Source organism: Cucurbita maxima, unplaced genomic scaffold (genome assembly GCF_002738345.1).
Source record: "Cucurbita maxima cultivar Rimu unplaced genomic scaffold, Cmax_1.0 Cma_Scf00009, whole genome shotgun sequence".
NCBI lineage: Eukaryota > Viridiplantae > Streptophyta > Magnoliopsida > Cucurbitales > Cucurbitaceae > Cucurbita > Cucurbita maxima.
The window spans coordinates 964763-979268 of NW_019272025.1; the positions used below are offsets into that span (position 1 = coordinate 964763).

Below are 14506 nucleotides of genomic sequence, written 5' to 3' on the forward strand. Positions count from 1 at the left end.
CTGATTGTGGGAGTGCACGTCGACGACCTCATAATCATTGGAGGCGATATGGAAGTCCTCGGAAGGTTCAAGAGGGAGATGTCAAAGAACTTCAAAATGAGCAATCTTGGTGTACTCAGCTACTACCTCGGCATCGAAGTGCAATAGAGTACTACCGGCATCACCATCTGCCAAAGTGCGTACGCGAAGAAGCTGCTGAACACAACTGGGCTTGCGAACAGTAACCCTACAAGGACACTAATGGAGGCCCGGCTCCAACTAAGGAACGCCGGCACTACGACGACAGTCAACACCACCAATTACCGCAGCATTGTCGGGAGCCTGCGCTATCTGGTAAACACATGCCCTGACCTTGCTTACTCAGTTGGATATGTGAGTAGATTCATGGAAGCACCTCGGGAGGAGCATCTTGTGGCTGTCAAGCGCATCCTACGCTATGTGGCTGGAACAAGAGGCTGGGGTGTGTGAGATACAGCGCAGGGAAAGGAAAGGTGAAGCTTGAGATGGTCGACTACAGTGATACTGACATGGCCGGTGACGTTGATGATCGTAAAAGCACCAGCGGGATGATCTACTTTCTCTCAGGCGGCACGATCTGCTGGCAATCAACAAAACAAAAGATAGTTGCTTTGTCTTTCTGCGAAGCAGAATACATCGCCGCTTCAATGGAGGCAACACAGTGGGTCTGGCTTGAGCGACTGATGGAAGAACTCATCGAAAAAGAAAACGATCCACCAATGCTATACGTGGACAACAAAGCTACGATCTCCCTGATCAAAAATTTAATTCTACACGACCGGAGCAAGCACATAAAAATCAAATTCCACTACATTCGAGAATGTGCAGATCGAGGGCTCATCAAGATTGATTTCATCCGAACAGAGGAACAGCTTGGAGACATTTTCACCAAGTCACTAGCGTGGATAAAATTTGAAGAACTACGCTCAAAGATCGAAGTTAAATAATAAGTTAGATATACCACAGCTTTTAGGAGGAGATTGTTAAATAAAAGCTCTGGTTTCCTTAGATTTCGTTAGTTGTTTTTTACTTTTGAAAAATTTGAATTAACGCTGCCCGTTTAATGGAAGAACGTAATTTTTGCTGTCCATTTTGGCGAACTCTGGGCACAAGTTTTTGCCCACTACTTTCCATTTTTAGGATTAAAATTGTTATTTAAAGTATTCAACAAATGGGAAATCAAATCATCGAGTCTTCCGCAAATCTCTCCCTCCTTTTACTTTCTGTTATTTTTTCTTTGAAGAAATTTTTCTTCGGCCGGTTTGTTTTTCGTCGACGTTTTCCTCCCAATCGCTAGAAGTCAACAAATATTTAAAATGGATGAGCGCACATTTGGAACTCCATCAGAATTGGGTTTGAAGTTACACAAGGATATTGAAGGGCTAGAGGTTGATAGTAGGTACTTCAAGCAAATTGTGGGAAGTTTGATGTACTTAACTTCAACAAGACTAGACATTCATCAGTGCAGATGAACCGAACACCTTCGCCAAAGTAGAAAAAAACCTGTGCTGGCTAAAGGCAATGCAGGAGGAGATGACATTCATCACCAAGAACCAGACGTGGAGTCTGGAGGATATGCCGCCAGGCAATGCAGGAGGAGATGACATTCATCACCAAGAACCAGACGTGGAGTCTGGAGGATATGCCGCCAGGACACCGAGGCATAGGGCTTAAATGGATCTTCAAACTGAAGCGCAACGAAAAGGGAAAAGTTGTGAAGCACAAGACCCGTCTGGTGGCGAAAGGCTACGTCCAGAAGTAAGGAGTGGACTTCGAAGAGGTATTTGCGCCGGTGGCAAGGTTAGAATCTGTCCGCCTTTTGCTGGCAATCGCGGCACATTGCTCTTGGGAGGTCCACCACATGGACGTGAAGTTCACTTTCCTTAACGGAGAGCTGAAGGATACCGTCTACGTCTGACAACCACCTGGCTTCCTGGACAATGACAACCTGGGTAAGGTACTACACCTGCACAAGGCACTCTACGGGCTTCGGCAAGCACCACGAGCCTGGAACACAAAGCTCGACAGTACCCTACTGTCACTGAAGTTCAAGCGTTGTGCCTTTGAGCATGGCATGTACACGCACGGCCACGGTGAGCAGCGACTGATTGTGGGAGTGCACGTCGACGACCTCATAATCATTGGAGGCGATATGGAAGTCCTCGGAAGGTTCAAGAGGGAGATGTCAAAGAACTTCAAAATGAGCGATCTTGGTGTACTCAGCTACTACCTCGGCATCGAAGTGCAATAGAGTACTACCGGCATCACCATCTGCCAAAGTGCGTACGCGAAGAAGCTGCTGAACACAACTGGGCTTGCGGACAGTAACCCTACAAGGACACTAATGGAGGCCCGGCTCCAACTAAGGAACGCCGGCATTACGACGACAGTCAACACCACCAATTACCGCAGCATTGTCGGGAGCCTGCGCTATCTGGTAAACACATGCCCTGACCTTGCTTACTCAATTGGATATGTGAGTAGATTCATGGAAGCACCTCGGGAGGAGCATCTTGTGGCTGTCAAGCGCATCCTACGCTATGTGGCTGGAACAAGAGGCTGGGGTGTGAGATACAGCGCAGGGAAAGGAAAGGTGAAGCTTGAGATGGTCGACTACAGTGATACTGACATGGCCGGTGACGTTGATGATCGTAAAAGCACCAGCGGGATGATCTACTTTCTCTCAGGCGGCACGATCTGCTGGCAATCAACAAAACAAAAGATAGTTGCTTTGTCTTTCTGCGAAGCAGAATACATCGCCACTTCAATGGAGGCAACACAGTGGGTCTGGCTTGAGCGACTGATGGAAGAACTCATCGAAAAAGAAAACGATCCACCAATGCTATACGTGGACAACAAAGCTACGATCTCCCTGATCAAAAATTTAATTCTACACGACCGGAGCAAGCACATAAAAATCAAATTCCACTACATTCGAGAATGTGCAGATCGAGGGCTCATCAAGATTGATTTCATCCGAACAGAGGAACAGCTTGGAGACATTTTCACCAAGTCACTAGCGTGGATAAAATTTGAAGAACTACGCTCAAAGATCGAAGTTAAATAATAAGTTAGATATACCACAGCTTTTAGGAGGAGATTGTTAAATAAAAGCTCTGGTTTCCTTAGATTTCGTTAGTTGTTTTTTACTTTTGAAAAATTTGAATTAACGCTGCCCGTTTAATGGAAGAACGTAATTTTTGCTGTCCATTTTGGCGAACTCTGGGCACAAGTTTTTGCCCACTACTTTCCATTTTTAGGATTAAAATTGTTATTTAAAGTATTCAACAAATGGGAAATCAAATCATCGAGTCTTCCGCAAATCTCTCCCTCCTTTTACTTTCTGTTATTTTTTCTTTGAAGAAATTTTTCTTCGGCCGGTTTGTTTTTCGTCGACGTTTTCCTCCCAATCGCTAGAAGTCAACAAATATTTAAAATGGATGAGCGCACATTTGGAACTCCATCAGAATTGGGTTTGAAGTTACACAAGGATATTGAAGGGCTAGAGGTTGATAGTAGGTACTTCAAGCAAATTGTGGGAAGTTTGATGTACTTAACTTCAACAAGACTAGACATCATGTATGCAGTTAGTATGATAAGTCGCTACATGAGCATCCAATGGAAAAACATCCCAATGCAGCAAGAAGGATACTTTGTTATAGTGAGAGGAACTTTTGATTTGGGGTATTCTACAAGAAAGGAGATGATTCGAAGATGGTTGGCTATAAAAATAGTGACTATACAAGTGATATAGATGATCGTAAAAGTACTTCATGAAGTATTTTCATGATGAGTTCAGAAGTTATTTGCTGGACTTCAAAGAAGCAACCTATTGTAACACTCTCAACTACAGAAGCAGAGTTTGTGGCAGCAACAGCATGCTTGTGCCAAGCAATTTGGTTAAGAGAGATGCTTGAAATTCTTAATCAGAAGCAACAAGGTACGACGGTTATATATTGTGATAATATGTCAACTATAAGTTGTCTAAAAATTCTGTGTTGCACGGAAAGAGTAAGCACATCGATGTTCGATTTCTTTTCTTGCGTGTAAAGAAGACACTATTAAACTCAATTTTTGCTGAAGTGATGAACAAACCGCGACCTATTCACAAAGCCCTTGAAACAACCATTGTTCGAGAAGCTTAGAAGAAAGATGGGGATGTGCAGAATCCAAGATGTAGTTTAAGAAGATGAAGTGAAGTCCTAAACTGATCTCTATAGAATTCAGTTTAAGGGAGGGTGTTGAAGGGTCACATGTAAATACATGTATAAGGACATATTTGAATAGATACATGTAGGTTCTTTAGTTCATAATTAATTAGGTGCATGTCTTTTAGATAATAAATGGTATTGGAGAATGCCCTAATTTACCCATACATACAAGAGGTAGAAAATCAATTATACAAAGATATCTTCTCCTAAAGAATTCTACTAAATTTCTCTGTTGTCACCAACCATCCTACTCCTAGATTTAGGAATAAGAAACTTTTGGAGAATAAGTTTATAAGGAGTAAGTTTTTAAGGAGACAAGAATTAACTTCTCAATTTTTCCTTCTAAATCTAAACTTCAAACATTTTAGAGGTTAAATTTCAAGACGACACACTGCATAAAAATGGTTTTTGGTATATTTTAATCATTTTGCACCCTTGATCTAATTAGGTAAGTAATAATTGCCTAATTAGTGAGATAGCTGGTAAGAAAGAAAAAGAAAAGAAAAAGAAAAAGAAAGGAAAAAGTTTGAGAGGTAAGTATTTCGAGTTTTTTTTTTTTTTCCTTTAGATTTAAGAGATTTTCTTTGAATTAGGTTCTAAAATTTTCGTATGCTATTACTAGAGTTGAAACGGATCGAAAGTAGAGTTCTACGAGAAACAAGAACAACAAATTTTCTAGTTTTGAATTGACTTTAAATGCAATTATTTTCTCTACTCATAACTGGTTTGAATTAGGTAAAAAAAAAGTACAAAATTGAAATACACAATGAATTTGGAATGTGATTTTGATTTGGTGCAGATGCTGAGGAAGGAGAAGGCACGCGTCATGTACGTATTGGGACAAGTGTCGAGCAAGGAAGATAAGAATGCATTTGGTACGCGAATAGACACATGTCGACATCTAATTGGGACGTACATCTCACTAGCCCTATCACAACTGGGTTCTCGANTTGATAGTAGGTACTTCAAGCAAATTGTGGGAAGTTTGATGTACTTAACTTCAACAAGACTAGACATCATGTATGCAGTTAGTATGATAAGTCGCTACATGAGCATCCAATGGAAAAACATCCCAATGCAGCAAGAAGGATACTTTGTTATAGTGAGAGGAACTTTTGATTTGGGGTATTCTACAAGAAAGGAGATGATTCGAAGATGGTTGGCTATAAAAATAGTGACTATACAAGTGATATAGATGATCGTAAAAGTACTTCATGAAGTATTTTCATGATGAGTTCAGAAGTTATTTGCTGGACTTCAAAGAAGCAACCTATTGTAACACTCTCAACTACAGAAGCAGAGTTTGTGGCAGCAACAGCATGCTTGTGCCAAGCAATTTGGTTAAGAGAGATGCTTGAAATTCTTAATCAGAAGCAACAAGGTACGACGGTTATATATTGTGATAATATGTCAACTATAAGTTGTCTAAAAATTCTGTGTTGCACGGAAAGAGTAAGCACATCGATGTTCGATTTCTTTTCTTGCGTGTAAAGAAGACACTATTAAACTCAATTTTTGCTGAAGTGATGAACAAACCGCGACCTATTCACAAAGCCCTTGAAACAACCATTGTTCGAGAAGCTTAGAAGAAAGATGGGGATGTGCAGAATCCAAGATGTAGTTTAAGAAGATGAAGTGAAGTCCTAAACTGATCTCTATAGAATTCAGTTTAAGGGAGGGTGTTGAAGGGTCACATGTAAATACATGTATAAGGACATATTTGAATAGATACATGTAGGTTCTTTAGTTCATAATTAATTAGGTGCATGTCTTTTAGATAATAAATGGTATTGGAGAATGCCCTAATTTACCCATACATACAAGAGGTAGAAAATCAATTATACAAAGATATCTTCTCCTAAAGAATTCTACTAAATTTCTCTGTTGTCACCAACCATCCTACTCCTAGATTTAGGAATAAGAAACTTTTGGAGAATAAGTTTATAAGGAGTAAGTTTTTAAGGAGACAAGAATTAACTTCTCAATTTTTCCTTCTAAATCTAAACTTCAAACATTTTAGAGGTTAAATTTCAAGACGACACACTGCATAAAAATGGTTTTTGGTATATTTTAATCATTTTGCACCCTTGATCTAATTAGGTAAGTAATAATTGCCTAATTAGTGAGATAGCTGGTAAGAAAGAAAAAGAAAAGAAAAAGAAAAAGAAAGGAAAAAGTTTGAGAGGTAAGTATTTCGAGTTTTTTTTTTTTTTCCTTTAGATTTAAGAGATTTTCTTTGAATTAGGTTCTAAAATTTTCGTATGCTATTACTAGAGTTGAAACGGATCGAAAGTAGAGTTCTACGAGAAACAAGAACAACAAATTTTCTAGTTTTGAATTGACTTTAAATGCAATTATTTTCTCTACTCATAACTGGTTTGAATTAGGTAAAAAAAAAGTACAAAATTGAAATACACAATGAATTTGGAATGTGATTTTGATTTGGTGCAGATGCTGAGGAAGGAGAAGGCACGCGTCATGTACGTATTGGGACAAGTGTCGAGCAAGGAAGATAAGAATGCATTTGGTACGCGAATAGACACATGTCGACATCTAATTGGGACGTACATCTCACTAGCCCTATCACAACTGGGTTCTCGAGGTCTCCAAAGCACGAATTACGACTCATAAAAATACGGTAAAAAATTTTGCGAAATAAAAAGGAGATATTTAAAACATTAGTACATACGTATATTTATATCATATTAAAGTAGAGTTCATAGAAATGTAGTTTTAGGCACAAAATAAGGAATGAACTCAAAAACATTTTGAAACAAAATAAAGTTGGAGGCTATGTAGTTGATTTATGACTCTCACTCCAAATTCCACTACCATCTCCGGCCAGCTTTAGTTATATGTAAAACATAGAAGATATGGAAAGAGTACAAAGACTCATTAAGTAGCTTACTTGTCAGCTCTTAATTGTATCCTTAAGCTAGGGTGCTATATCTTATTGAGTATCCAGGAAGCTAATACATAAAGCTTAGCTTGGTTCACGACATATGGTCGATCTAGAAGCTACCCCTAAAGTGGCCTTGGGTCACTCCCCCATAGAAAATTGACATAGTCACATGATTGGTGGGCATCACAATTAGGTGAGGGAAATATGATGCTCATCATGATATCCGGCTCATGAGAAATGGTGCAAGGTCAACCTTGTGGTGTACATTTTTAACCTTGTGATGTCATGATTTTGACATGTTCATGCAAGTTTTAAGAAAAATTCAATCTCATACATGCTCGCTACTGTATACATAACGTAATAATTTTATGCGAAAATAATCGTTTGAAACATTATCATAAAATATTGCCATGAACTTGCATATATAATGAAAGGTCCTTAAAACAATTTCACAGAAATTAAAAATAACTTTAAGTAAAATAAAACAGAAAATACCATATACTAACCTGTAGTCTACAAAATTAAATACGGAATACCCTATACATGTGTCATGGTCTTCTAAGTTGTAATTTCATTGTCAGCCCTACATGAGAGTCTTGCCTATACATGAAAAATAAGAGTTGTACGTGACTTAGTATTTTAAGAAGTACTTAGTGACTCTACTATTGAGGTTAGATGCAAACACACACAACCATGAGTGAGATATCATTTAAATCTGTATTTCCTTAGGTGACTATCCTAAGTGGGTAATTGGATGTATATTTACTATTCTACACACGCTCACATATACAAGTATGGACCGACCAGTTAGTTCACATTCCTCTTGGGGCCCTTTCCTAGTTGAGCTAGCATTCTCTAGTGCTGTTGTCGGACACCGTTTTCCTGCCTCATAATTATGTGTCCATACCATCGTAAAAGGAGAGATTACCTGATACATGTAATAACAATGATGCATGAGGTCCCAACGTTCTTGTTCAGTAAACATGTAAAACAACCCCTTCCGTCTTTCCTTCATATCATATCATTTTTATCATTAGCTTTCAATACATACATCGGGATCGTGCATTATGCCGAAACATCTTATGGCATGTCATTCATATCATACACCATGTTCTATCATACATATGTCAATATTATTTCATACGGTTCCGTTATGATTAAAAAATAAATAAATAAATAAAGTTTAACCATATCTAAATCTTTTTTTTTTTCCTAAATTTTCTCTAATTTTGTTGTCAGTTACTTTACGCCAATTTTAATAGGTTCTTACTTAAATTATTGTCACTTAATTTTTAACTCAAAATTAAATAATTGCAACGGAATTAGGATAACTAAAAAAGAAAGTCTAAGATATAACTTAATGTACCTCTCTCTGTATATATAAATGTGTCACATCTATAGTTAAATCTAATGTTATTTTCATTTTTCTCTCCAAGTAAATCTGTCATTTTTTTTATTTTTTTTTTTCCTTGAGGAATTCTGATACAAGGGTGGCTAAGGTATTTATGGGGAGAGGGTGTGAAAAGTTAGCGGAGAGATGGAAAATTTGTTTCTTTATTTACGGTTGTTACATCGTCGAAGCATTGGACCCTCATGTGTCCATGTTGTGTCATGCTAAACCAGTTACAAATTTCGTTTCGAATACCAGGTGCATAATCCAACCTCCAACACATGAGTTGGGGTGCAATGGACACTATCCTAGACCCATTTCAAAGAAAGATGTCCGATATGCTCGCCACAATGTGACACACGTATGTGTCATAGGGTAACTCACTTAAGTCAAAGGGTCGAGGAGTGGTAGAAAGTGACACATTGCTTCTCCCCAAGGTACATTTTAAGACATTCCAATCTGGCAAGTGTAAACATGATTTTGGCAAACGGTCATATGATGTCAAGGAGCATCCGTTCAGTATCTATTGACACCAAATTTGGCGAATTTTCATCTTTTATTTGGACGGACTTAACTCTTAAGCCGCATGTCCAAACTCTTTCCAGAACCCCGACTTTCAAGGTTAAGCCTCAAAGCCCTACCCGACCATTTATCAAGTCTATATTTATCCCTTATGTTGACATTGTTGTCTCGGCCATGCTTGTGCCTTAGCTTAACTTAGGTATATTAAACCTAAATAGAGAAAGTATTAAATTTAATGTGCTCAAATTAAAATTTAATATATTATATATATTATATATAAAAGAAAAATATATTTGTTGTATTTGATACATCAAATATTAAATTAATTAATGTGTATATACCTTAAATAAAAATATATATTTAAGATTATTCATGATCCCCCTCAACGATATTGGAGCCACTTCCTCGCGGTTCTTATTAAGTTGAGTCTTTGCTACCTCTGTCAACGAGTACGTATCACATAAGACTCGACCAGCAATGCAAGACATGAGTCCTCCACTTTCTCCACACCCAAAAATGCTCCCTCCTTTCCCAAATTTAGGCACAACAGACTGCTGAAGGCGACATATTTTGGACCACATCCTGCTTGATACTCGGAAAACTGTAATAAAATAGAGAAATTTCTTAATAAAATTTGTTTCGTCTACTAGGAAGAAGTTTCCACACCCTTATAAAAAATGTTTCGGTTTCCACACCCTTATAAAGAATGTTTCGTTCTCCTCCTCAACCAATGTGGGATCTCACAACCCACCTCCTTCCAAGGTCTAGCGTCCTTGCTGACACTCGTTCCCCGCTCTAATCGATATGAAATCTCACAACTCACCCCCTTCAGAGCCCAGCACCCTTGTTAGCACTCGTCCCTCTCTCCAATTGATATGGGATCTCACAATCCATCCCCTTTAGGGCCCAACATCTTCGGCACACCACCCAATGTCTGACTCTGATACCAACTATAATAACCCAAGTCCACCACTAGCAGATATTGTCCTCACTAGACTTTACCTCTCAGGCTTTCCCTCAAGGTTTTTAAAACGGTCTGCTAGGGAGAGGTTTCCACACCCTTGTAAAGAATGTTTCGTTCTTCTCTCTAACCAATGTGGGATCTCACATACCTTTTCCTAGTCATTTAGTCAGTCAGGCAACAAGGAACCATATCTAGGAAGCAGCATCCATGATGATAACACTACTTGTATGAATAATTCATGTACTAATAACATAAGATGCGTAATGGAAGGCATTAACTTCAGAAAAGTTTGTTACCATGTAAAGATGGTTGTAACTTTGACAATGTCAATAAAAAGTGTTGTTTCCTTCTCAAAAAAAAAAAAAAAATCCTTTTGTTACTCTGTTAATAGTAATATCTTGATAGTTCTACCTGGGATCAATGGAGAAGAACATCTAGATCAAACCCAGAGAAATCACTATCCAATTTGAATAATTCAATCGTTAATCGATTCAACAAGGCCCTTTCACTGCAAGAGAAAAGTTCTAGTTAAAACTTAACCCTGCCACTACTAATATTATAACTTTGCTAGTAAAAGAGAAGTTTCCATAAGAAACAGAACAATATTTTAGGACAGTACTAAAAAGTTACCTACTCGCTCCTCGCAGATTAGAACATTTGATCCAACCTTCAAATTTCTATCATATGCCTCCATCAAGCTTAGGGATGACAGTAAAATGTATAGGCATACCAAGCTTTTGAAATCTATGTATACTTAGGGAGAAATATGCTAACAATTCTTCTAATTGAGCATCATTAGCTTCAGTTTGACTATTGAAGATAGAAACTTCAAAATCTTGTGAGCATCCCTTACAGTTCCTCCAAAATCTCATTCATTCATAAAACTCGATAGATTCATCCATGTACAAAAAAATTGTGAAAATTCAGAGATTCTACTTAAAGTTGTATGATTCCTATCAAGTAGACCATGATCCTCATAAGCAATACCCTTCAATGATCAACATTCCTGTAAGCTGATTAGTGAACCCAATACCCATTTTCTACTAAAACAGAACATGATTGTCACATCAGAAGAAACATGCAAACAAAATCAACAACACTCACAGAAGTTCATAATTAACATCTTCTCCTTGACAGTATATAACAGATGCAGACAAAATTTGTATTGTAGTGACAAACATTGAAGGAATCTCCAAAGTTTTTCCTGATGAATATGAAATTTGAACATCTTTTGGAGATTCAACTATCACCTCAAACTTGCATCAGCTCAACTTCATAAGAATATCAGCATAGTATTAGCTTGTTTTATATGTATAAATATCCTTAAATTATGAAGGATTAGGCAATCTTACTCATTTAGAACCAGGAATTTCTGCTGCAGAATCAACATTTCCTCTCCCTTCCCCTTCTTCTTCACAAACGGTTCTGCTTTCGTTTCAACCATAATTGGCATACTATCTTCAATTACATCTTCCTTGATTGAAGAACTGTGTGATTCCCCAACTGAATCCAGGTTGATTTGAGAAATCAAGTCCTCCTTTGCATCAAATTCCTTAGGCGCAGAAGTCCTTGAAATCGGTATAGCTTCAATTTGCCCCTTTCCTCTTCTTAGGGTTTCTCGAGCTCACTGTCGGACTCATCGGAGGAACAAACCCCAGATTTCGGCCAATCCGCTTCCTCACCTTCGTCTCCAAGTCCAAGACCGTCGTCGTCAAAAATAAACCCTAGGGCATCTTCACCACGCTTTGCAACGAGAGCATCATACTCATCTTCCGGAATTGTGTCGTGGATGGGGTTCTGTAACTTCACATGGAAACCACCATCTTCCAACCGACGCCCACCGCTGCAGATGGCTTTGAGACGTTCCAGAGCCGTAAGGCGAGCAGCAGCCTCAGATCCTCAGCTCCTCCGCCGATTAGCGGCTGAAGGCTGTTCATCCGCCATGTCCGAAGAGGTGTAACCTCCACGGCGCTGATTTTAACATGGATTTTGTTGGTGTGAATTTGGAATTACAGAATCTGAGAACGTCTGGGAGAAGAACTTGTGTGTGTTTGGCGGGAATGGATCGTCGTTCTTTAATTAAATATAAAAGCCAAACGAAGAGCCTAAATCAATCAAAATAAAAATAAAAATATCCTTTTCTAAAAAAAAATATCTTCTCATTTTCAAAAATTTTAATAATACTTTTACATTTTTAAAAAATAAAAATTATCTTTAAAAAGTTCAAAAATTCTCTAATGAAAATGGTTAATTTTTATTTTAAAAATATTTTTAAACTTTTATAAATAACTTTTAAAAAAAATAAATAAATAAATAGACACTTGAACATAAATTGATAATTTTTCTTCCTAGACAATAAAAAAAATTTAATTTTTTTCTTTTTTTTTATAAAAATTATGAGAGTTAACATTAATTTTAAAATTTTACAAGTAATTTTTAGGTTTTAAATTTTTTAGAAAAGTTAAAGATTAAAGTAAACATATATCAAAAGTATTTTTTGAAACAAATTATTGGTGGCAGTGGTCTGAAACTAATTGTAAAAGTATTTTTAATTTTTTTTTAGTTTAAGGGTATTTTTAAAAGAATAAGTAATTTTTTAAATAAAATACCAAACTAGTTAGTATTTTTATTCATTTAATTTAGGGCTAAAAAAAGAAAACACATTAACAAACCAAAATAAATGGTATTATTTAATTTAAAATAATTAGTTCCCAAAGGATATTGTGGAACTTATTTAGTTTGAATTAATTATGGAATATCGTATGGGTGGTTGTGAAAATTTAGTAGAACTTATTTAGGTTGAATTAGTTATGAATATTCATGATCATCTAATTAATATTTGAAAAATATATTAGTTAGAAGTATATCTTACCTACTTTGAAGGGTTGTATATTTTATTTTATTGATTTACTTAGTTTATATTTTCTTTGTTTATAGGTATTAGTTAGTATCTTGTATCCTATTTAAAGGTTGTGAATATCAAATTAAACCCGATTCCAATTTTATTTTTCATTATTGAATGTGTATTCTTTCGTTGAGTAATAATATTTTCATATCTATTCACACTTTTAAGTGGTAGATATCAAAGCCAAGTTGGTACGGGTTGATATTATTACTCAACGAGATGAAGGATGGAAGTGCTTCTATGAGTATAGCTATGGAAAAATTTTATTTACCTTGCAAACTTTGATTAGCAAGGAATATACTGATCATGTTTGGGATTTAAAGTCAACAAAAGCAAGTATGGGAAACACTTTAAAAGTTGTTCACTAAGCAAAATACCGCTCGATTGCAATTTCTAGAGAATGAACTAGTTATGGTAACTCAAGGTAATTTTTCTGTAGAAGAATATTTTTTGAAAGTGAAAGAATTGTGTTTTGAAATTTCAGAATTAGATGCTGAGTAACGAGTATTAAGCGTTATTTTATTTGTGGATTACAAAAAGATTTTATGCCCTATCTTTCCTCAATACAAGGGTGGGCAAATCAGTCTTCAGTTATTGAATTAGAGAATCTTTTTTATAATAAGGAAGCTTTGATTAATCAATGACTAGCAGCACCGAGTTTTCCCCAAAGTCAGAAGATGTGTTGTATGTCAAAGATCAAGATCAAAGGAGACAGAATTTTCATTCAAAGTTTTCATCTAGCAATGGGAATCAATTCAAAAGTGAGGAGTCGTCAAAGAAGCCATATAAAGTTCGTTACAAGTGTGGAAAACCTGACCATTTTAAACGAGATTGTTGATTGAAAGTGGTGTGTGATCGTTGCGGAAAGCCAGGCCATATTAAGCCAAATTGTCGAGTCAAGGAATCAGAAGCAAATGTTGTACATGAAAGTAAAAATTCCTCAGATCCAATTTGGGAATACTGCTTAACCACTGAGGTTCTTGATCAGCTAACAAACGTGACTTCAGCCGTATATCAAGATGATGTCTCTACATATGATCAAAATTCTAATTCCACTACTTACGTTTCTGAATTTGATTATCTCCAAATTCCGCCTATGGACTCTCTTTTTTTTGTGATGCCAATGTGACCCTTCTATTTATTTCACGACCTTGGATTTGGGATTCGACGAAAATGAAGATTTCGAGCTAACCTTTGACGATCTTGACGGTCTTTTCCTCCACTCTGAGGCTGACGATTTCCTCATCTCCGAAGATTTGGATTAAACTACCAATTCGTTGGACTTGCAGGATAACTGGGAAGCTTCTGGGGGCATTGTTGGTCGTGTTTGCAGTCTTGCATGCTCTCTAGGATCCGGGAGCTTTGCGGTTTCATGCAAGCAGTCCCCCAATGAAGGTGAGTTTCTAAACTATCAATCTTCTGAATTAAGAACCGCAGATAGCGAGTGTTTTTCGACCCATTCTGGTGGATGGGGCTTAAAGAGTCCGAGGATTATAAAATCCTTCCCCAGAGCCTGAAACTACGCTTGCATCTGAACCTGAACCGAATCTTGAACTCGAACTAGATTCGAAATCGAAAACTGGATGTGAAGCTG

The 14506-nt window shown here is 37.2% G+C and overlaps 1 long non-coding RNA gene across 2 annotated transcripts; it reads right to left on the reverse strand.

The window, feature by feature from the left end:
- Positions 1-9417: 9417 nt before the first annotated feature.
- Positions 9418-12065, reverse strand: LOC111484410. Of its 2 annotated transcripts, none has more exons than XR_002718502.1 (3): positions 10638-12065; positions 10419-10515; positions 9418-9566 (listed from the first exon to the last, which is right to left on the reverse strand). It is a non-coding gene; the product is annotated as an uncharacterized LOC111484410 (long non-coding RNA). The 2 variants fall into 2 exon arrangements; XR_002718503.1 differs by having other exon boundaries at positions 9418-9644.
- Positions 12066-14506: the final 2441 nt, after the last annotated feature.